We start from the raw sequence: 25,962 nt of genomic DNA, 5'->3' as shown, positions 1-25,962 counted from the left end.
AGAGTTCTACAATTAATGCAGCATAAATAAGGCTTACTCTTCATCTAATCATGTTTCGTCCTTAATTATAATACCATCAATAGACACTTATAATGGATAATGTTTCATTCCTGAGCAATAATATCCCTTATCTTTATGGACAAACGATTCACACATCAAATTAATTGCAAAATGTGATGATTTACATCACTGACTTGGTCAAATTTACATAATGGGTAAAAGGTGATCAGCAAACTCTATTGTATATAACACAACCACAGGAGTGGTTAAAGGGAACAGTATTTAAGGAGAATATGACAGAGAAAGCTGTGGAAGGTTACAATGATGGTCAACTGGGATCTTGGGTCCATCTCACACTACAGGTGACCCCACTATATTCTCTCACATACACAAGCACACACACACACACAAATACACACTCTTACACACAATCTCATTCACGCAGACCTCTTTCATACACAAACCCACTCAGACAGACACACACACACCCTCTCACAACATATACCATGTCACACTCGCTCACACACTCTATAAAGCGCACACACACGCACTCTCCCCCTCTCCCACACACATACACACTCTTTCTCTCTCCCTCACGTGCACATATACTCGCATGCACACACACACATATCAGTTTATGGAGTAAATTTGCATTTATATTTGCAGACAGATTCTATCTTGTTCAAAAAGCACACAATCTGTAGGCAGTCAGTCCATGTGAAATTTTATCAATTCCTACTTTAGGAATAGAACTAGTCTGACTCAAGGTTGGAATACAGATAGACTCTAGCCTCACACCTTTAATCCATTGTCTGAGTTGAGATGTCACCTTATTTTTCTAAAACCTTAAATTATCTCAGGAATATAGTCATAGGGTCGTAGAGATGTACAGAGCATGGAAACAGAGCCTTCGATCCAACTCGTCCATGCCGATCAGATATCCTAACCTAATCTAGTCCAATTTGCCAGCACTTGGCCCATATCCCTCTAAGGAAAAGTGAGGACTGGAGATGCTGGAGATTAGTGGTGCTGGAAAAGCACAGCAAGTCAGGCAGCATCCGAGGAGCAGGAAAATCGACATTTTGGACAATAAGATTCCTGAAGAAGGGCTTATGCCCGAAACGTCGATTCTCCTTCTCCTTTAATGCTGCCTGACCTGCTGCGCTTTTCCAGCAACACATTTTTAAGCTCTGATCTCCAGCATCTACAGTCCTCACTTTCTCCAAGTGCTGTAAATGTACCAGCCTCCACCACTTCTTCCACCAGTGGCAGCTCATTCTATATATGCACCACCTAAAATGTTGCCCTTTAGGTCCTTTCTATATCTTTCCTCTCTCACTCTAAACCTATGGCCTCTAGTTCTGCATTCCCACACCCCAGGGAAAAGACCTTGTCTATTTAACCTATCCAGGCCCCTCATGAATTTATAAACCTCTCTAAGGTCACCCTTCAGCCTCCGACACTCCAGGGGAAACAGTCCCAGCCTACTCAGCCTCTCTGTATAGCTCAAATCCTCCAACCATGAAAACATCCTGGTAAATCTTTTATGAAGTTTTTCAAGTTTTTTTTAGATTAGATTACAGATTACATTACAGTGTGGAAACAGGCCCTTCGGCCCAACAAGTCCACACTGACCCGCTGAAGCACAACCCACCCATACCCCTGCATTTACCCCTTACCTAACACTACGGGCAATTTAACGTGGCCAATTCACCTGACCTGCACATCTTTGGATTGTGGGAGGAAACCGGAGCACCCGAGGAAACCCACGCAGACACGGGGAGAACATGCAAACTCCACACAATCAGTCGCCTGAGGCGGGAATTGAACCCGGGTCTCTGGCGCTGTGAGGCAGCAGTGCTAACCACTGTGCCACCGTGCCGCCCAACACCCTTCTGAAAGGGAGGAGATCAGAACTGCATGCAATATTTATAAAGTGGCCTAACCAATGTCCTGTACAGCCGCAACATGACCTCCCAACTCCTGTACTCAATGCTCTGACCAATAAAGGAAAGCATACCAAAAGAAGATAGCCTTCTTCACTATCCTTTCTACCTGCGACTATTTTCAAGGAACTATAAACCTGCACTCCAAGGTCTCTTTGTTCAGCAATACTTTCCAGGACCTTACCATTAAGTGCATAAGTCCTGCTATGATTTGCTTTTCAAAACTGCAGCACTTTGCATTTATCGAAGTTAAACTCCAACTGCCACTCCTCAGCCCATTTGCCCATCTGCTGTGCTTTTCCAGCACCACTAATCTTGACCCATATCCCTCTAAACTTTTCCTATTCATAAACCCATCCAGATGCCTTTTAAGTGCTGTAAATGTACCAGCCTCCACCGTTTCTTCCACCAGTGGCAGAGGATTAGTTGGGCTGAATGGCTTGAGTGTCTTGGCTGAAAATTTATCACTGTACATGTTATAAAGGAGATGTGATTTAAATTAGTAAAGCAATAATCAAGACATCAATGTTTCAGTCTCACACTTGGAACAAATGTCATATGTCAATGAACCAGCTACTAAACCAGACTTGTGATTGCTACTGCGAACTTTGATAGATCCTCACATTCAAGCCAGTTCCTAAGCTCCTAAAGCACTGAATTTCAAAACATTTCAGAATGAGACTTGACATCAGATATTCAGCAAATTAGCTAATTATGCTGAAATCATTTACTGACCTCAGTACATGCTTCAGAACTGCTCTATCAAGTACAGATACACAGAACAATTTGTATTATTTTGACACTGAGAGTTTACACTAATTAAATCACTTAGCTGATATTGACTAGCTAAGCTAACCAGGGGAGATTCCTGGTACAAATAATATCAACTTGACATGAGAAAAGAAAATTCATAATTTATAAACAGCAGAACAAATCTGAAGAGCTTCTCTGCAACCTATGAATCACTGCAAATGACTGCAGTGATGTGAACAATTTCTGACAGCGTGTTATTTATGAGATTAAAATAAGGAACAAACTGTTCAACAATATAGCTCTAAGGTCTGTTGAAGCAATGTCACCTGTTCAGGCAACATATTGCAGATTTCATGACAGCATTTAATTTGTACATGAAGTTATACTAATTAAGGATCACATTTCTTTAGGAAACATATCATAAAGCAGTTTTAGCTAATTTTCTACCCCACATAATTTTTATTAATATAAATGTGAACATTTTCAAATTGGAATAACTAGTTAAATGTACATCATTAATATTCCTCAATCATAAGCTGCTCTATGAAGTTTTTAAAAGATATCCACTATATTGTTCGCCAGGTCATAGCCTTCAGTTTGCACTTGCTCAGTTCAACATCTAACAAAACTCATATAATGTAAGAAATTGTAAATTTTAATTGTATGACCAAATATTTTTCTTAGGTTGGATGTTTTGAAAAACACTAGTGCAAGTAAAATCATTTTGGCTCTGGAATGACACCACAATGACTTCGATGCTTTGGCAATAATCGTAGAATCCCTCCAGTGTGGAATCAGGCTATTCAAGCCAGAGTCCACACCGACATTCTGAACAGCATCCCACTCAGACCCAGCTCCCTGCCTATCCCTGCAACCCTGCATTTCCTATGGCTAATCCAACTCATCTACACATCCTTGGACACTATGGACAATTTAGCATCGCCAATCCACCTAACCTGCACATCTTTGGACTGTATGATCCAATGAGAAAGAATTACTGCACAAATCTTCCTGTGGTGGAGGGCTAGTACTCAGAAAGTAGATGTTATAAATAATTCAGGTGCAAAAGACCAGAACAGTTTGGGATTGTTTGTAACTTAAAGAAGGTGGTTAACATTGCTGCCGCACAGTGCCAAGGACCTGGGTTCACGTCCAGCCTTGGGTGACTGTCTGCGTGTAGTTTGCACATTTTCCCCGTATCTGCATGGGTTTCCTCCCACAATCCAAAAATGTACAGGCTAGGTGGAATGGGATGCTCTTTGGAGAGTCGGTGTGGATTTTTTGGCCTGAATGGCCTGTTTCCACACTGTCGGGATTCATTTCTATAAAAGAGTTGTAATGTATATTTTTTTAAATTAATTCACTGGATTATGGCATCGCTGGCTAGGGTAGCATTTATTGCCTGTACCATGGGGCAGTTAAGAGTCAATCACATTGCTGTGGGCCTGGAGTCACATGTAGGTCAGACCAAATAAGGATGGCAGTTTCCTTCTCTAAAGCACAACGGTGAACTAGAGAGGGTTTTCCTGACAATCCACAATGGATTGATCATCAATAGATTCTTAATTCCAGATTTTTATTGAATTCAAATTTCATCATCTACCGTAGTGGGGCTTGAACCCCAGAACATTACCTGGGTCTCTGGATTCAAAGTCTAGTAATAATATCACTAGGCCATCGCCTCCCCACTCAATCTGCCAAGTATGGAGGAAACAATTAAAAAGTTTGAAACAAGGATTTGGACCAGGGCTGTGGAGAAACAGTAGGAACATGGGGCTAATTTGTAGCCCTTGTAAAACTGTGGCATGGGAACAATGAGTCAAAAGACCTCCTTCTGCTGTACAATTCTATGATTCTACAACTCACCTGCAGCAAATAAAACCAGGTAATGTTGGAAATGCACATCAAATTGGTCAGGATTTAAAAGAGATAGACAAGTTGCTTTGGCTGACACTTGCAATTTGAAAAGTTTATTGAGTTCTGTCAAATTCATTTTGATGGAAAGGGAAAGAAAGAGAGAAATTGCAAGTGGCAGGAAAACCTTCGAGTATAATCCTTCATCAGAATTGTTCCAATGAATTCCATTCCCAGCCCTACCATTGCTTTATTCCATTTTGAGAATAAGTTAGTCCCCAAAACTTGCTGTGGCTCTCTCCCCCTTCCTGACTCTGTCAAATTATTTATTGACATCCTCTTCTCTAAAAGAGCTCCCAATACTGCCCAATTATAACACATCTTCAAATCAAAATAGCCATAGGCTTGTGCATTTATGACGCCCAGCAAACATAATTGTCCATTGTCAAATCTAGTAAAACTAGCTAAAAGAAAAATCAAGTCTCTCTCTCTAATTATGCCAATTTTGAAAACAAAAGGAAGACCTTCACTTATGGAGTGCTTTCAATTGGCTCAGGTTGCCGCAAAGTGCTTTACAGGTGAAATACTTCTGTGTGTATTCATTGGTGAAGTTTAGAAAACAGGGCAACCAATTTCCATGGAGAAAGCCCCCAAAATGTGACACTGGCGAGATAATCAATGGGCCTTTAGGTGTTGACTGAATAATAAAGAAATAGGCCAATCATATTCAGTTAAAAATCTACACCAGAGACTCTTTTGCTGAAACAACTCCAAACTGCAGTGTTTGGAAAATTTGGCGATGTTTAAACTGTAATATAAATGGAAATCTATCTTTTCATACTTTGTGGTGCTTTTCCAGCATTTTCTAGTGTTATTTCACTTGTTGTTACAACTGACAAGTAACTGACAGTCAGACATGTTGTCTACTGTTTGGCTGACAAAGGGAAACCTTGGTTAGCTTCAAATTTGACATTTTCAAAGTTCCTTTCAGTAGCTTCCCACATTCAAAACTGCATAAATTCAAAACCATTCAGGACTTCATGTATCCTGTCCATTGTAAAATTTGCAGACTTAACAACCAAAACTTTCTGCTCATCCCAACAGAATCACATTAAAATTCTTGATTTTCAAATCGCTCCATGGCCCCTCCCTGACTTTCATCCCCTGTGAGTTCTATGTCCTGTCTGCATTCTTCGCTGTCTTGGCACTGGCTGACTGAGCTGGAAGCAAAACATTTAGCTATTTTGCTGCCACAGTCTTGAACACCTCATCTAAACCTCTTCAGGTTGTAATGATTACTATACTTCTAACTTTTCAATGATTCTCACCTTACCCTGACTGAAAAGTAATTTGCATGCTTTTTACGATAAAAGTGTGCAAGCTATTATTAGCCTGGTGAAGAGTCTGATAAAAATTCACCTGATTTTAAACATAACTCTGCTTACTTTTCACGGATGCTTCCAGACCTGCTGAGTTTTGCCAGCAATTTGTTTTTGTTTCAGATCTCCAGCATCCACAATTATTAATTTTATTTCATTATTAACCAATCCTACATAGTGCATTTCCAGCATTTGCTGGTGTTATTTCAGATTTTCAGCAATCATTATTCCTTTTTCAGCTCAATAGTTAGTTGTGGAGCTTGTACTAAAATGCATGACTGGCCTTGGCAGACACTGGTCTGAGTACTCAGGTTTAAAACAGAAAGATATATATTTAAAAATGAGACTTTCTCTGAATTTTTCCAGCACAACTTGATTTGTGGTCTCTCAATCATTTTGAAGTCTTACCTATGAAGAGGGGATTTTTAATTGCACTAGTGTCTTCCCTTTTGAAGCAGCATAATATACACTACCTGTGTTAATTTTCTGTAATTACCTACAGGGTAAATTCTGGTAATATTTGCAGTGATTACGTTAGTTTAACAACTTCACGGAGTATCCTGATCACTGTCCACCTAACTCAGCGAGAATAGAACTGTCCCCACCAAGTCCAAAATATGTACTGCAAAAAGAGATGTTTACATGGCTTTAATTTACCAACTATAATTTCAGCTTAGTATTGAGACAATTTATAAACAACTCAACCTTTGTGTGTCGTTTGTGACATCATTTGACCCACTGATGACACTTGTGCCTAGTATAATTTCTCCTAGATACCAATTATTCCCTCTTAGATAAAACGATTTTGTTTTTTATGAATGCAAAAACTGTAGAAATTCCCATTTTTGGTGGGAATGTTTATACAAAGAGCATAGTGTGGCTAGTGTTAAACGAATAGGTATAGGAGAAGGTTTGCTCAGAACATCAGTATGCACCAAGTGGCTCATTTCTGTGCTGTATTTTCTATATGAATCTACCCAACAATATTGTAAACAACCTCTCATGAGGGTAGCATAATTTTCTCACTCACAAGAAACTTTCATCTCTCATCAGCAAGTTACATTTCTACAATCAGGGAGCTGACCTGTAACATGTGCGTGACTCCTATTTTTTAGGTTTTGCAGTCACCAGTAATGGAAAAGAGTAATCTACTATTACCCTGATTGCTATATCATTGTCAAAGCTAACAACAGACCAGGAACCAGACTAAGAAAAGTCGAGTTACGCCATTCAAATAATTGATCCCGATGTATCGATTACACACTCTACTATGATTTGGAGGAACCGGAGTTGGACTAGGGTGGACAAAGTTAAAAATCACACAGTACCAGGTTATAGTCCAACAGGTTTATTTGGAAGCACTAGCTTTCGAAGCGCTGCTTCTTCATCAGATGTTTGTGAACCAGGACCATAAGACACAGAATTTATAGCAAAAGATTACAGTGATACAATGATACATTGAACCAACCTAGATTGTTGGTTTGAATTCCACTCTGATGGTATCCTGAAAGTATTGAGAGTATTTAGGAAATACATTTTGATTGTTTTCCAAGTAATAGTAATTGATATTAAAGCACAGCCTCGAGGAGAGCTGGAGTCTTTTTAGTTGAGATATTAAACTGAAACATTAGCTGCCCTCTCACCTGGATGTAAGGGATCCCATTGCACCATTCAAAAACAGACAGATCCTCCCACTGCCATGGCCAATATTTATTCTTTAATCAGGAGAGTGAGTTGCACTATATTTGCTGATCTCTGCTAGAATATTAGAGTTATAGTCATACAGCACGGAAACAGACCCTTTGGACCAACCAGTGCATGTCATGTTCCCAAACTAAACTAGTGCCACTTGCCTATGCTTTTCTCCAAACCTTTCCTCTTCATGAACTTATCCAAATGTCTTTTAAATGTTGTAACTATACCCAGATCCACCATTTCCTCAGGAAGTTCATTCTACACATGAACCCTCTGTGTAAAAAAATGCCCCTCATATCTTTTTAAAATCTTTCTCCTCTCACCCTAAAAATATGTTCCCTAGTCTCAAGCTCCTCCACCTGAGGGAGAAGATACCTGCAATTCACCTTATCTAATGCCCCTCATGATTTTCTAAACCTCCATAACATCACCTATCAACATCCTTAGCTCCAGTGAAAATAGTCCCCGCCTATCCTTATAATTCAAAGCCTCCATTCTTACCCATACCTTCATCTGGTAAATCTCTTCTGAACCCTCTCCAGCTTAGTAATATAACAGGGCGACTAGAATTGCACACAGTACTCACCAATGTCCTATATTACCTCAAGATGATGTCCCATCCCCTGTACTCAAAGGACTAAGTCATTAAGGCAAGCCTTTCTCCCTGTCTACATGCGACGCAAACTTCAAAAGAGAGAAATGGAAAATAGAAAGAACAGTAAATTGACCCTCAGAGCAGCCAAGGGGACAAGGATTGTTTGAGATCATCACTTGACTTGTGGTCATCGGCTGTAAGGGACTCAGGCAACTGATTAAAGCAAAGAAAAAGAATCTCTCCAGGTAACAGTAAGAGCCACTCAGTGACTCCGCTTGAACTGGACTGAAACAACAGCTCTGATACTACTGAACGAACCCCGGTTCCTTCTGAACAAACTCAATAAAGCAACCAGAAAGGGATCATAAATCTCTGATATTTCAAAAATGCAATCCTCCAATCAGTCTCAGGATTTAGTAAAAGCCTGAATTCTCCTTTTAATCACAGGCCCATGCCAAAGTAGGTTTGAGAAAAGCAATTAGTGTAATTCATGCAGTCAAGTTCTGAGAAGAGAATTGGAAAACCTTGACTTTACTCTTGCAAAGAGCAGGCTGAGTCCTAATTGTGAAGTATATAAGATAGTTAAAAGAAAAAGGAAATCCAGGGTACCATAAGATAACTAACAGGATAAGGAGAAATGGGTTCAAACTAAAATAGAAATTTAGGATTGATGCCACTAACAGAATTAACAAGAAGACACATACAAATACATCAATCAGCTTAACTGCTGCAGAAACCCTCATTTATGCATTTGCTATCTTTGGATTTGACTCATCACTCCTGCATGTTCTTCCAGTTTCTTTGTTTTGTAAACTTAGGGCAACTCAAAACTCTGTTCCTCGTGTCCCAACTTGCATTAGGTCCCATTCACCAATCATCCTATGCTCAGTGAACTTCATTTGCTCCTGATTACGAAACATCCTGATTTTTAAATTCTCACCTTTGTTTTGAAATATCTCCTTCACCTTGCCCCTTCTATTTCAACTATCTCCTTCACCTTGACAATTCCAAGTTATTGTGCTCCTCCCATTCTAGAGTACACCTGAATTTAGATCTTAAATTTTAGATTGAGTTTTCTGAATCTAGCCACTTTTAAACAAGTTTTACAACATAGGTATTTTGCTAGCCTAACAAGGTCAAGATTTTGAATTAATACAGAAACGATTTTGTTTTGGCATGTTAAAACAATCCCAGAATACTCTCAAACAAAAATTATGAAATGCTGCTGAAAACAAATGTTGTTAAAGTTTTTCATCTTGCACTCATCAGGCCATTTTGCAAGAATACCAATTTAAGATTAGATTTAGATTACATTACAGTATGGAAACAGGCCCTTCGGCCCAACAAGTCCACACCGACCCGCCGAAGCGCAACCCACCCATACCCCTACATTTACCCCTATACCTAACACTAGGGGCAATTTAGCATGGCCAATTCACCTGACCTGCACATCTTTGGACTGTGGGAGGAAACCGGAGCACCCGGAGGAAACCCACGCAGACACGGGGAGAACGTGCAAACTCCACACAGTCAGTCGCCTGAGTCGGGAATTGAACCCGGGTCTCTGGCGCTGCGAGGCAGCAGTGCTAACCACTGTGCCACCGTGCCGCCCACAAGGTGAATGCCAACAATTTTCCTCTTAAGTACAAGATGACAAGCTTTGACAAATAGTCTATTTTCAGAAACACTCAAATTTTGTGTGACCAAATTAGAGTTATAGTTGATTATGAGCTAGAAAAAGTGATTAACTAGAAGAAACAATGCAATTACACAATAACCAATGAATAATTAACCAGTAATCAGTGAAAAACAGGCTGTATTTTTATTAATTTCTACTGAATCTATATTAACTGTTGGTATTTAAAATGAATGGACAAAGAAGATTGTGAAAAAAACATGTCTAAAACACTCCCAGGGTCTGATTGATAATATTGCCCTTGGCACTAAAACCACAAACATACAACTAAAGAAGCCTGTATATTTTCAGCTAAGCTGAAACATTTTTCAACTCTCATAGGGTAAGAGACCATATAGCAGGTAGATTAAATCAAATCAACTACGACCATATTATTAGCCAATTAGATTTCAAGAACTGCTATAAATTAATAGGGAATTAATCCCAAATTGAGAAATTCAATAAACTTTGATGTTCACTGTTTCACACTGCTCCCATGCTAACAATCAGTTACATTCTAACAACTAATTTCTGATTATCAGTTGGGCTAATATGATTCAGTCATCATAAGAAACAGGAACAGGAGTGGGCCATTTGGCCCCTCCAGCCTACTTAGACATTCAATAGAAACATGACTAATCTGACACTCATGTCCATTTTTCTGCGCTTTCCATTTGATTCCACTATAGATCAAGAATCTATTTATCATGTAGAACTTACATCTATTTCAGTTGCAGGATCCATCATCTGCAAGAAAAAGAAACAGATCCAGCTTTGCACCAATTTTAAATTAAAAATAAACAAGTGGGACAATAGTTCCCAGGTGTATTCTCTATGACAACACCATGACCAATCAGAGCTGACTTATTAACCAGTCAACACCCTTTTCTCATGAAGTATGAATTGTTGTTTCCTTTACATTTGACATTCTTGCATCTGTCTGGATGAGTGTAAGACAAAAAGCTTTGATATGATGTCTCTTTTTCAGCAACACTGAATATCTGTACTACCAACTAGCTATAAATATGGACTTACTGAAAATATTATAATATTTAATTTCCTCTTCCAACTAGCTATACATATTGTGAATGTGAAAAAATGTGTCTCTATTCTGTAAGGAAGATTAAGCAGAGCATTTGCTTAATGGCAGGGTAGAGCATAGAAATGACAACTTGAAGTGCATCCTTGCAATAATTATCTTGTAAAATGATATTAATTTTTTCCTTTATTTCACTTCAAAGTAGTGTCTTTAAGCAACCATTAAGTTAGGTCTTAGAGATGGAATAGAAGTAGATGTTTTTTAACCAGATGCACTAGTCTCACTCTTTGACAACCTGCAGAATCCCTTTACAGACATGAACCCTAACTGTATCATTCATTATGACTTAAGATACACACACACACACACACACACAGAGCTATGACAATTTAATTAGCCATTATACTGACTCCACAAAACTAAGACAATTACAGATAATAGTAAATATGGATTCTGTGAGCTGTCATGTCAGCCATAGCTTAGTTAGATGCATTCTTGCCTGAGTCAGAATGATGGGGTTCTTTACAACTTCATAAATTTGAGTACAATTTAACAAAATTAGCTGAGACCCGACTGCAGCATCCAGGGAGTGCTGCAGTACAGGATATGACCTCTTTTGAATGAAATGTTAACTAAGACATTACAATTTTATGCCGACATAACAGATCCCACTGCACATTTTTAAAGAAAGGGAGGAGAATTATCCTGGATGTCCGGATGAATATTTATTTCTGGATCAACATTAGAATAATAGCTTCTGCTCATTATCATATTGCAGCTTTTGGGAGATAGCTGTGTGCAAATTGGCTGATGTGTTTTCTAAAGTGACAAATCAAAAGTAATAAGTGAACGCCCTCTCTCCTCCTTCACCCCCACCCCCTCCATATAGCATAAATGCTGTCCCCCTCCACACACTGATGAAGAGTCATCTGGACTCAAAACATTAACTTGCTCTCTCTCCGTGGATAATAATGTCTGACCCACTGTCATTTCCAGCATTTGTTATTTTCAGTTCAGATTCCAGAGTATGCAATCATTTGTTCGTAAATTAGCTGTAAAGTGCCTGAGGACATCCTAAGGTGCTGAACGGTGCTACGTCAATACAAGTTTTTTTCCTCCTTGATCCTAAATTCTAACATCAAAACTCATATATGATGGATCTTCTGTGATGATAGCTCAAGTAAGCTAATAGGTTCAAAGTTTGTGCGAAGATTTGTAGCTCGGGTGCTTGTTGTTGTGGTTCTGTTCGCCGAGCTGGAAGTTTTTGTTGCAAACGTTTCGTCCCCTGGCTAGGCGACATCATCAGTGCTTGGGAGCCTCCTGCGAAGCGCTTCTTTGATGTTTCCTCCGGTGTTTATAGTGGTCTTTCCCTGCCGCTTCCGGTTGTCAGTTTCAGCTGTCCTCTTTAGTGGTTGGTATATTGGGTCCAGGTCGATGTGTTTGTTGATGGAGTTTGTGGATGAATGCCATGCCTCTAGGAATTCCCTGGCTGTTCTCTGTCTGGCTTGCCCTATGATAGTAGTGTTGTCCCAGTCGAATTCATGTTGCTTGTTGTCTGCGTGTGTGTGAATTTGACTGGGACAACACTACTATCATAGGGCAAGCCAGACAGAGAACAGCCAGGGAATTCCTAGAGGCATGGCATTCATCCACAAACTCCATCAACAAACACATCGACCTGGACCCAATATACCAACCACTACAGCGGACAGCTGAAACTGACAACCGGAAGCGGCAGGGACAGACCACTATAAACACCGGAGGAAACATCAAAGAAGCGCTTCGCAGGAGGCTCCCAAGCACTGATGATGTCGCCTAGCCAGGGGACGAAACGTTTGCAACAAAAACTTCCAGCTCGGCGAACAGAACCACAACAGCTAATAGGTTGCTTGATAACGGCAGCAATGTCACACTAGTGAATGCACAATATACTATTCCACTTTAAAGACAGAACTATGGCCATTGAAGGCCAGAAAAGGTTAAGTAAACACAGGCTCAGGATAATTGGCATTTAATGCTGCCTGGGCAGAGAAATTTGCAGATTTGGAAGTGTTTGTAAGTTTCCAGCAGCAGACTGAAACTCCCAGCATTGGGGGAGTATTAAAATAATGTTACAGGGCACATGCATTTGCCGTAGCTGTGGGTGTGTTTGCTGAACTGGGAAGTTGACTTGCAGGCGTTTCGTCCCCTGTCAAGGTGACATCGTCAGTGCTTTGGAGCCTCCTGTGAAGCACTGCTGTACCGTGTCTTCTGGAATTTATTTGGTTCCATTTCTGCTACTTCCGGTTGTTTGTTGTAGTGACCGGTATATTGGGTCTAGGTCCAAGCGCTTGTTGATGGAGTCTGTGGATGAATGCCATGCTTCTGGAAATTCTCTGGCTGTCCTCTGTTTGGCTTGTCCTATGATCATTGTGTTGTCCCAGTCGAATTTGTGGCCCTTGTCATCTGTGTGTGTGGCTACTAGGAACAGCTGGTCATGGCATTTAGTGACTAGCTGGTGTTCGTGGATGCGGACTACTAGTTGTCTGCCTGTTTGTCCTATATAGTGTTTCATGCTGGATGTAATGTAGAAAAAACACAGAACGATGAATGCAACCCGAAAGTGTACAGGAAAACCACACCGACACTACAACAGTAACTACCTGAACACATACAAGAGAAGGTGCATTAAGATCCTGTTCTAAAGGGCTACAACACCCTGCAGCACTCCTGACCTATGGAGAAAAGAACACCTGTACAGAGTTTTTGCTAAAAATGGATATCTCTGCAACTTCATCTGCAGATGCCTAACAGACAAACAAAGCAATGAGGACATGCCACACCTAACTCACTAGCAACACTCACTACCTTACATAAAAAATGTCTCGAAACTGACTGCCAGACTTCTCCGTCCACTGGGATTCATGACAGCCCATAAACTGACAGCCATGCTCAGACAATGACTCACCAGGACAAAAGACCCTATACCCATCATGTGCAAAACAAATGTAATTTACAAGATTCCACGCAAAGACAGCATGAAACACTATATAGGACAAACAGGCAGACAACTAGCAATTTGCATCCCTAAACACCAGCTAGTCACTAAATGCCATGACCAGCTGTCCCTAGTAACCACACACACAGATGACAAGGACCAGAAATTCGACTGGAACAGCACAATGATCATCAGACAAGCTACACAGAGGAGAGCCAGAGAATTTCCAGAAGCATAGCACTTATCCACAGACTCCATCAACAAGCAAGTAGTCCTCGACCTAATATATCAGTCACTAAAACAAACAACTGGAATTGACAAGGAAGTAGCAGGAACGGAACCAAATAAATTCCAGAAAAGACAGTAGAGCAGCGCTTCACAGGAAGTTCCAAAGCACTGAAGATGTCACCTAGATAGGGGACGAAATGTCTGCAAATCAATTTCTCAGCTCAGTGAACATACCTACAACTATGACAGCCAGCACCTGAGCTACAAATCTTTACACAAACCTTGAGCATGCATTTGACTGACTCCGAAATCAATTAAGGTACTTCATGCTGCCCTAAATAGCTAAAGTGGTTGGGTTTTTACTCTATGATGTGGAAAATAAGTTTGCTTATGGTTAACATATGCCAGTGTACTAACTTTGCAGAAACAAGAGTGGATGTTGCACTAAACCACGTGATATCTTGGTTGATCAGAATATGTATAACATGTTAAACTAAAGCCAGTATTAATATTAAGTAAATTCTGGGTGAAGTCACTTAATTTAGTTGCTTTTGAGACAAAGGTCACAACGTGTTTTTTTAAGTGTAATTGAAGTGATTCAAAGGGTTGCGTTCTGACTGTATGATTTTCTGGGGTACAGAGATTCTCTCTACATTGTAGATGCCTGTCTTTCTTTCTTTATGCTACTCGGTAGTGCCACTTATAAGATAGCAAGTATTCTGATTCCAGTGCCGTCCTTTTTTCTGCTAGAGCATTTCTCACATTATAATTGACAAATCTTAAAAACTGATGCAAATTTGACTGCAATATAAACATTGGTGTGATGAAAACAAATCATGATTTATGTTTGCAGATATGCATAAAGCAATTTTTTTTAGTTAACAATACATCAATATATAATTAATATATTCCACTGACCAAACAGGTTTTAAATTTTATAATCTGGCCTCAGATCTTCAAACAGATAAAAATGTTATTCAGACATAGCTGTATATGATTTATCTTTTTAATTTCTTCTCTCTACGGTGTTTCATTTTTGATCGACTTTCTCATATTTCTGCTTATCATTTCTATATTTTCTACTTTTTGATTCTATGATTCTATAACACAAGACCCCAAAATATATTTCCAGCATTTAACAGCAACCACAGATACTAATAGTTATACTTTGATCCTTCACACAAATCCAAGTAAAATACTGCTATACAACTGTGTACACAATTCTGATGCAAAGATAATGCTGCAAGATACTGAGGGATATGTAGGTTTTTGAGTAACCTAGTATAATGGAAGGACCAATGAGTGTATACTAACAAACTCTGTAATTAGTCTCATTCAATGCACAAGCATTTCAGCAAGAAAGAATCTGTACTTAGCCTCAGACTCTTAAAGTTAAGTGATTGTGTTGCATGGCATGTTAAGTCGTCAGCTACTTAGCCATTCATTGAGGAGGCACTTTCACTATCCATTTTGCTAAGATTAGAAAAATACCATGAACCTTTAATGTACTCAAATTAACTTAAATATCAGAAGTTCTGGGTCACAATTTTTGGGTGGCACAGTGGTTAGCACTGCTGCCTCACAGCGTCAGAGACCCAGGTTCAATTCACACCTCAGGCAACTGTCTGTGTGGAGTTTTGCACATTCTCCCTGTGTTTGCGTGGGTTTCCTCTGGGGCTCCGGTTTCCTCCCATGGTCCAAAAATGTGCAGGTTAGGTGAATTGGCCATACTAAATTCTGTAGTGTTAGGGGAAGGGGTAAATGTAGGGGAATGGGTTTGGGTGGGTTGCTCTTCAGAGGGTCGGTGTGGACTTGTTGGGCCGAAGGGCCTGTTTCCACACTGTAAGTAATCTAATCTGGGTTTCACAGAACATAACAGGAAAGAGCCACTGGCCCAATAGGCCTGTGCTTAAAATAATTAGTAACTTGATTCCATTCCCTACCTTTGCATATACTTCAGTTGTTCATTTTTCCATTTTTCATGTAAAATCCGTTATTTACTGTGGTTCCACAAAGTTATTTTTAAAAATTCTCATTCCTCCTTTGTGTAGTCTAGATTTTATTGTTACTATTATCAGAAAGAGACTTTTATAAACTGTTTATGGGATCAACACCTTTCAAGTAATTAAAAATTCTAAAAGGTAATTGTGCAACCTCCTTTGCATCATTCTCAATAGACCATAACAGCAGAAGTAGACCTTTCAGCCCATCGATTCTGCTCTGCCGTTCAATGAGATCATGGCTGATCTCCACTTTCCTGCTTTGTCCCATAACCCTCAATTTCCTGATTGATCAAAAGTCTATCTTAGTCTTGAACATACGTAATGACCCAGCCTAACAGCCCTCTCAGGTAAAAAATTCCATGGATTCACAACCCTCTGAGAGAGGTGCCGTGTTTGACTTAAATGGGCATCTCTTTATTCTGAGATTCAATGATGGCAAAACATATTACAATAATCTAGAATAAGGAAATACTCTGAAAAGCTGCTTCACATAGGATACTATTGACTTTCACAGACTAGTATGCAGGTCAACTACTTGGCTCATACATACATTTCTGTACAATACTTTTATACAAGGACAATATTTACTTAGAATTTGAATATCACTGAAAAGAGAATTTTTGTCTTGTCTCTTCAGGACAAATGCAGGAATGCCAACATGCCCACATAAGAATCAGGAGAAGATACAGGCTATTCAGCTCCTACAACCTATTCCACCATTCAATCACCATGCTTGACTTTCATTCCCTTGCTTAATAAGAATACCTCTGCCAAATAACTATTCAAGGACGCTGCTGTTACCACAATTTCCAGAACAGATTTCAAGAACAAAGACTCATGATCTTGTGAGACTTCTTTTTCCTTATTCCTCTGTTTGAAATGGGTGGTCCCTAATCTTTAATCAGTGACCCACAGTTCTAAATTTTACATTTAAAGGAATTCATATGTACCCTGTCAAGACCCCTCAAGAGCCTTGTATGTTGCAATCAAGTTGCCTCTTGTCTTTATAAAATCCAGCAGATAGAAGCCAATCATGTCCAACTTTTATTCATATGAAAACCTGTTCATTCATGTATTTGTTTGGTAAATCGTCTCTGAACTTTTTTTTTGACATGGCATCTTTTCAAATGCCTTTTGGAAATCTAAATACAGTATATCTACTTATCCACAGCACAGGTTACCTCCTCAATGAACTGCATGATTTCTCTTTCACAAAACAACGTTGACATGCCCTGATAAACTTGAACTTATCGAAGTTATAAGTTTTTAATAATAACTTCAAACATTTTCCAGATGATAAATACTATGCTAAATGGTCTGCTGTTTTCTGCCTTCTGTCTCCCTTCTTTTTGAATAAAGATGCTATATTACTATCTTCCAGTCTCATTGGATCATCCTCAGTACAAGGGGGTTTTGGTAAATTAAAACCAATCATCTCATTAGTCATTTCTTTTAAAGCCCTAGGATTAAGTCTATTATGATGTGGTCACCTGCCAGCCTGCAGCTCCAACAACTTATTCTACTTTTTTTTCTGGTAAATGTGATCCTCCTCTCAAGTTACTCATTCCCTTCCATTTCCCAATTTATCCAAACTTCTGGGGTGTTACTAATGCCCTCTATAGTGAGGGTCACCGGCCCCAAAACATTAACTCTAATTTCACTTCACAGATGCTCCCAGACCTGCTGACATTTTCCAGCAATTTGTATTTGTTTCCTCTATAGTGAGGTCTGATGCAAATTCAGTTAATTTGTAATTTTCGTATCTTCCATTATTAACTCTCCAATCTCACTTTCTGTATGATCAACCCTCACAATGTCATTTCTTTTCTTCTTTACTGAACACCAGTATAGTTTGGTACTGGCTAGCTTTGTCTTGTATTCTCTCTCCTCATGTTGGCTTTGGGTAATTATATGCTGCTTCTAAACAAAAAACACAGAACTGCAGATACTGGAAATCCAAAACAAAAATAGAAATTGCTTGAGAAACTCAGCAGGTTTGGTAGCACATGTTGTCAGAAAGTAGAGTCAATGTTTTGGATCAAGTAACTCTTCTTCAGTACTGTTTATAGCTCGGAAAAGGTGGTATATATGTTGAAGACAGGGTGTGTGTGGGAAGAAGAAGGAGTGAATGCTATGTGGAGATGGAGCCCAGAGAAAGAGAACTATAGGGATGGATAGCTGGCAGACAAAGGGCTGGATAATGGTGAGCCAGGGAGAAAGGAAAGATGCTAATGGGGACCATTAATGGGTGAAAATGGATTGGATGTGATGAAAGCAGCCAATGTGATGACAGGGACTGGGGCGTGGAAGTGAGTAGAGAACATGGAAGATGGTGTTCAGGATCTAAAATTATTGAACTCGATATTGAATCCAATTTCCACCTATCATTTCATCTTTGCCCTCCCTGATTTCAGCATATGTACCATTTTATGTCCAGTTTAATCATTTTAGAATCTGAACACCTTCCTTCACCTGGCCCAGTCATGAATGGGCTGCTTTCAGCACAGCTAATCCATTTTCGCCTCCTTATGGCCCCCATTACAAGTTTTTCTTTCTCCCTGGCTTACCACTATCCATCCCTATCAGCCTAACGGTCTTTCTCTCTCTTTCTGGGCTCCTTCTCCACCTATTTGCTTGCTCCGCATCCCCAGTCCCCTGTCAGCAGCATATGTAGCACCTTTTCCTAGATATTAATAGTTATAAAGGGTCATTCTCCTTTCATTCATTCTCCTTTCCCTGCACATATGCTGCTAGACCTGCTGAGTTTCTCCAGCAATTTCTGTATATGCATTTTTTTAGCTTCATAGTACAACTAACATTGAGTTAACCATAGGCATGGGTCCAACCTTTGGAATTTTTATTACTCATTGGAATGTATCTGTCCTCTGTACTCAGTAAAAAATCCTTTCTCGTGTTTGCTAGTGCATCTCTGTCCTTTCTGTCCATTTGCTAATTCACTTTAGCCAGAATCAATTTCATGCATGTATTCTGATTATTTGATTTTTAAAAAATTGTCTTGTGCTTGCTCCTCACTCCCTCACACTGAAAACAAAATCCAATCATATTAGATTAGAATAGATTCCCTACAGTGTGGAAACAGGCGCTTCGGCCCAACAAGTCCATACCAACCCTCCGAAGAGTAACCCACCCAGATCCATTTCCCTCTGACTAATGCACCTAACACTATGGGGCAATTTAGCATGGCCAATTCACCTGACCTGCACATCTTTGGACTGTGGGAGGAAACCGGAGCACCCAGAGGAAACCCACGCAGACACAGGAAGAATGTGCAAACTCCACACAGTCAGTTGCCTGAGGCTGGAATCGAACCTGGGACCCTGGTGCTGTGAGGCAGCAGTGCTGACCACTGAGCCACTGTTCCATCCACAGGGTCAATGCAACTTAGGGGCTTCATTTTGGGATAATTTATCATATCTCACCGAACAATACCAGGTTTAGTACAGTTTGCTCTTTGGTCAGCTCCAGAATATATGGTTCTAAGAAACAATTACTAAAATATTTACGAACTCATCTAAACAATCTTTGCTTCATGACTTTGAGTTAGTGAAGACTGCAGATGGTGGAAAAATCAGAGTCGATAAAGTGTGGCACTGGAAAAAGCACAGCAGGTCAGGACCCTGAGAAAGGGTTATGCCTGAAAGGTCGACTCTCTTGCTCCTCAGATACTGCCTAACCTGCTGTGTGTTTTTCCAGCGCCAAACTTTATCACTTTTTGCTCAATGACATTGCCAGTCGACATGTAGATTAAAATCTCCCATGATTATCACTGTGTCTTTCTAATAAGCTCTCACTATTTTTACTTTATGCTCCATTTTACTACATGTTTAGAATTTAAGGCCCTGTATGAGGATTTAAAATTTGAATTTTTGCTGTTGTCAGAAGCAACAAATATATGTAGGTTTTTATTATCCACAAAAATTAAGGCCCTGTACACCAATCCCACAAGTGACACCTTGCCTTTATAATCTTTCATTTTTACACAAACTATTTCCGCATCTGGCTTCCTGAACTTAATTCATCGATCTCTTTGTGCTGAAATCATCGTAACTACCAGAGCCACCACACCATCTTTTCCTGTCCTTCCTAAATGTCCATGCCCTTCAAGTCTCAGGTCCCTAACCATGTCATCCTGTGGCCATGTCTCTGTAATGGCTACAAGATCATACTTATTCAGTTCTGTTTGCACTCTCAGTTTATCAGTTATGTTTCCAAAGCTACTTACATTCAGATGCAGAACATTTAGTTTTATCTTTTTACACTCTTTGTAAATTTTACTCTTATCTGTTAACTGGCTATTTTCCCTGGAGCATCGAAGACTGAGGGGTGACATTATAGAGGTTTATAAAAGAGAGGTTTATAAAATCATGAAGTGCTTGGATAGGGTGAATAGCCAGAGTCTTTTTCCCAGGGTAGGGGAGTCCAAAACTACAGAGCATAAGTTTAAGGTGAGAGGGGAAAGATATAAAAGGGATCTATGGGACAATTTTTTCACTCAGAGGGTGGTGTGTTTGGGGAATGAGCTGCCACAGGAAGTGGTGGGGGCTGGTACAATTACAACATTTAAAAAGCATCTAGATGGGCACATGAATAGATGGGTTTAGAGGGACATGGTTCAAATGCTGGCAAATGGAACTAGATTTAATTCAAATACCTGATCTGCATCAACAATTCGTTCGAAGGGTCTGTTTTCATGCTGTACAACTCTGACACTTAGGTTTATAATCTCCACAGTTCCCTGTCATGGTTTATCATTTTCTGTAACATCCCTTTGTCTTTAGTTTTGACTCTGCTTGTTCTACCACTTCTTCCTAAAGATGATCTCTTACCCCCACTGTTCAGTTTAAAATCCTCTCTACTTCTGTGTGGAGTTTGCACATTCTCCCCATGTCTGCGTGGGTTTCCTCCCACAGTCCAAAGATGTGCAGGTCAGGTGAATTGGCCATGCTAAATTGCCCGTAGTGTTAGATGCATTAGTCAGGGGTAAATGTCGGGGAATGGGTCTGGGTGGGTTGCTCTTCGGAGGGTTGGATTTGGACTTGTTGGGCCGAAGGGCCTGTTTCCACACTGTGGAGAGAAAGCAGAGAGTTAACTTTTTTTTTGAGTTATGTGGTTGATAAGCACACTGGTCCCAGCACGGTTCAGATGGAGACTGTCCCATTTGTATACTTCCCACATTCAAACTTCAAACAATCGCATCAAATTATGGTGCAGGAACAGAGAACTACAGGCTCCCTTGGTGCTCAGGTAATTCAAAATAAGTGCAGGACTTTTAAAATTTGTTGATGAGATGTGAGTTGTCACTGGCTAAGTCAGCATTTATTGCCCATCCCTCCCTGATAGTCAACCACATTGCTGAGAATTTGAAGTCAAACTTAGGCCAGAACAGGTAAGAATGACAGAATTGCATCACGACAAATCAGTAGTGAACCAGATGGACTTTTTACAACAATCGACCATGGTTAAATGGTCGTCATTTGGCCAGCTTTTCATTCCAGATTTTTTTTCTATTGAACACAAATTTCAGGAGTTCTGGTTGAATTTGAACTCATGTACCCAGAATATTAGCTTGGGGTTCTATTTTATTAGTCCTACATTACCACTATGCGACTGTCTCCTGTTCCTTTTGCTTCCAGAAATTAGATCACTGTGCCCATACGAATGTTGCATACAGCACACGTAAATGAACTTTATCAGCTAAAATGATTATTTTAAATTGTTTATTTGTATAGCTACGAGCACACTCAGGGTGTTTCAACATTGTTCCATGCTGCCCAATCATGCAATCACATCTAACACTCGTCATTTTGCTCTGGGTGTTTCAGATGCAGGCTGGTACAATATGGCTTGTATTCTATCACAAACAATTAAAGGATAATGCTATTTAATTCAATTAGCTATGCCAATTGGAAAAATGTATGTCCAATACGCCTGGAATCCTACCTGAAATTAATACACGATTTTGCTCAATTGTTTGGTAGGATGGGCTCAGAGATTGAGTCCTCAGGGAGGCCCAGGTTCAGGTCCCACTTGCAAACCAAGTGTGTAATAACTTCGCTGAATAGATCGATTAGAAAAATAGATAATTGTTTTCAAAATTACATGGTAGACAGAATTTGAACTGATGGTCAGGACTACGATAAAACTTTGCATCTTTTTTGTATTAGCCGAGTGCTCTGGGCTATCACCTTTTCTATGGCAATGCCTCAGCCAGTCAACCTGCCGACCAAATCAGCCTCCTTTCTCCTGCAGTTTGTTGAGTTTATTTGAAATCTGGCATTCCTGTGTTTGTCTTGATGAGTGAAAGGTGAAAAGCTTTGCTCTTATTCAGCACTAGTCAAGGATGACTTTGCTGAAGAAAAATCCTATGTTTTCAAATTCCCCTAGCCTGGCCTACCTTACATTCGCATTACATTTCTGCATATACTCTCCATTCCACAACTGGTGGATGTTTTTCTTCAGTCAATGCCCTAATGCTGCCCTCCAGTGTCATCTGTTTTGCCAAATTGCTCTCTACTTTGAAGACAATTAATTAACAGAATATAGACATTGCTGGCACAGTCAGTACTTATTACTCCTTCCTAGTTGCCCTCAGAGTGGCAGTAGTTTTCTTCTTGAACCATATTGGTGGAGGATGGCAGTCACAGATCCAGGCCAGGCTGGCCATTATTCTTCACTAAAGGACATTAATGATCCAGTCAGGCATTTCCAACAATCTGACAGCTTCACAGTCTTTTTTACTAATGTTAGTTTTTTATTTCTAGTTGTGTGTTTTCACAATAAATTTGAATGATCAAATTGCGATAAGGTTCAACAAACTTACATTCACTAGATTACTCCCTCGATTACCGATCCAATGACATAGCATAATTCTATTTTTAAAACAACTGATTGTGCCCTCAGTTCGCTAATCTTTTCTCTAATGTTTTCCTTTCTTCCCAATTGTGTCCATATGTATTCTCTGCCATTATTATGAAATAGGAAGAAAGCATGAGGTGTGCTTAAAATAATGTATATTATAATATTACGGCTCAAATGTGCAAATACATCAACCACTAATGACAATATTGAAAGGACCCGTCAAACACTATCTTTCATCTGTACTTCATGGTTGTTTTTAAACAGCAGTTCAAGAAGATAGCTCACAACCAGCTTCTCAAGTGCATCTTGGGACAGGTAAAGTGAAACCCATGTCCCACAAATGAATTTTAAAAATATACAAAGCTATTTTGTACAGAGCCATTTTAAAACAGTACATATTCGGGTGGAGAACTCATAACTGTACCCTACTCAAAAGTAAGTCCATCAAACTGTATACACAAAGTATAAATGTGTAAAGGTAAAAATTATGAATTTTGCATTCAGTCACCTAAATTTGTAAAATATTAAGTAGTAGAATGACAGAGTGAAGCTCATCCTCCTCATATCAAGATCCTTATCTTAGCTTCCAAAGAATTAGATAAATGTTTAAATTGAACTTGAAATGATAAAAGTTAATATTTTCATTCTTCTCAAATCCTTGTGAAAGCAGAGTCACAGAGTTCTTTGCAGCAAAGAAAAAGATCCTTCATCCCTTTATGTCTGCACCTATCATCAAGTATTGATCTATTCTTGTCCTATTTTGCAGCACTTAGCCATTAGCCTTGTATTCTATGACATTTCAATAGCTCTTCTAACTTCTTAAATGTCTTAAGGGTTCCTGTCATTACCACCCTTTTAGACAGTGAGTTCTAGTTCACCCTCTGTGTGAAAAACATTTACTTCAAATCCCTTCTAAACTACCTGCTCCTTACTTTAAAATTGAGACCCTGGTTACTGGCCTCGCTACACCCCTCATAACTTTGTACATCTCAATCCCATAGCCTTGTCTGCTCTAAGAAAAACAACCCCACTCTATCTAGTCTCTTAGCATATCAGTGGTTAGCACTGCTGCCTCACAGCACTCGGAACCCGGGTTTAATTCCAGCCTAGAGTGACTGATTGTGTGCAATCTGCATGATGTCCTTGTTTCTACTTTGTAATGTGGTTTCTTCCCACGTCCAAGATAGTTAGCCATGCTGGAATGTAGGGTTACGGGGATGGGGTGGGGATCTGGATGAGATCTCTTTGGAGGATCGGTGCACACTTGATGGGCCGAAAGAATTTCTACAGTATGGAAAGAGACCAATGTTTCTTTTTTCCCCTCACTCATGTACTCAACGTCTTTGCTGACAAAGGCAAGTATTTCATATCTCCTTAACTCTTATCTACCTATCCTGTTGCTTTCAAGGATTTATGGGCATGTGTACCATGGCTCCTCTGAACCTCTGTCCAACATGTACACCCTTACTTTGTTAGTCTTCCCAAAATGGATTAAGTTCCATTTGTACTGTTCAGCCCACCTGAACAGCCTGTGTATATCTTTCTACAGTCAAAGTGTAACTCCTCGTTAGTTACACCACAATTTTCATGTCTTCTGCGAATTACTGACTAGATCATTAATGTACACTACAGGCAACAAGGGAACCCTGTGATATGTCACTGGACACAAGCTTCCAGTCATAAACATACCCTTGTCACTGATCTAATTTGCTAAATGCTTTGGATCTCCTGGGCTCTTAACTTAACCAGTCTGCCATGTGAGATCTTGTCAAAAGTCCTACAGAAGTCCACATAGACTGCACAAACTAGTCATCTACTTGAAAAATTCAAACATATTCATTACACATGATGTTTCCTTGACAAAGTTATGGTGACTGCCCTTAATTAATCCTTGTCGCACCATCAATTCCATCTCTCAGAATTTTTACCAATAGTTTCCCTACTGCTGATATTCGACTTACTGCCTTCTAGTTTCCTGTTTGAGCCCTACCACCCTTCTTGAATAACTGTATTCATCGGTAATAACAGTATTGCTTCCATTCTTCTGACAATCTTCCAATGGCCAGAGAGGAATTGAAAATCAATGTTGTGGAGGGGTCAGTGTTGGACTGGGGTGGACAAAGTTAAAAATCACATAACACCAGGTTATCGTCCAACAGGCTTACTTGAAAGCACTAGCTTTCAGAGCGCTACTCCTTCATCAGGTGGCTGTGAGCAGGATCATAAGACACAGACTTTATAGCAAAAAGACTATATTGTCATGCAACTGAAACAATATATTGAACATACCTAGATTGCTGTTAAGTCTTTCATCTTTTAGAATGGGTTGTAGGTTTTGGTTCATTAATGTGTAAATCCCAGAACTTCTTTTAAATCGCATTCTGGAGATAACTTAAGGTTTTATAAAAGAAGGTGACATCTCAGCTCATATAATGCATTAAAGGTGTGAGGTTAAAGTCTGTCTGAATCCCAATCTTGAGGCAGACTGGTTCTATTTCCAAAATAGGAGTTTATAATATGTTACATGGATTGACTGCCTCCTGACTGTATGTTTTAGAGCAAAACAGAATGTGTCTGCAAATACAATTGTACAAATGCAAATTCACCCCATAGATTTGTGCGTGTTTGTGCAGGCATGACAGAGACAGTGAGAGTATGAGTGCGCGAGTGTGTTTGCACGTGCTTGGTAGAGTGTGTACGTGAGTGTGACAGAATATAAGCCTGTGAGAGAGACTTAACAACAATCTAGGTTTGTTCAATATAGTGTTTCAGTTGCATGACACTGTATTCATTTGCTGTATTCATTTCCGTGTGTTATGATCCTCCTCCACAGCTACCTGATGAAGGAGCAGTGCTCCGAGAGCTAATACTTCCAAATAAACCTGTTGGACTATAACCTAGTGTTGTGTGATTTTTATCTTTGAAAATCAATGTCAATG

General features: G+C 39.7%; 1 protein-coding gene across 3 annotated transcripts in view; it reads right to left on the bottom strand.

The window, feature by feature from the left end:
- LOC122556465 (zinc finger matrin-type protein 1-like) overlaps window positions 1-25,962 on the bottom strand; it is a 103,750-nt gene that overhangs the window by 74,396 nt on the left and 3,392 nt on the right. Inside the window, exon 2 of one of the 3 annotated variants that reach the window (XM_043703344.1) lies at window positions 10,618-10,644. The exons of the other annotated variants lie outside the window; for them this stretch is intronic. The gene's annotated coding sequence lies outside the window, so the exon portion shown is untranslated. The remainder of the gene's footprint in view (window positions 1-10,617; window positions 10,645-25,962) is intronic. 3 annotated transcript variants of the gene reach the window in all.

This window comes from Chiloscyllium plagiosum, chromosome 1 (assembly GCF_004010195.1).
Source record: "Chiloscyllium plagiosum isolate BGI_BamShark_2017 chromosome 1, ASM401019v2, whole genome shotgun sequence".
Taxonomy (NCBI): domain Eukaryota; kingdom Metazoa; phylum Chordata; class Chondrichthyes; order Orectolobiformes; family Hemiscylliidae; genus Chiloscyllium; species Chiloscyllium plagiosum.
This window is presented reverse-complemented; position numbering and strand designations above follow the sequence as displayed.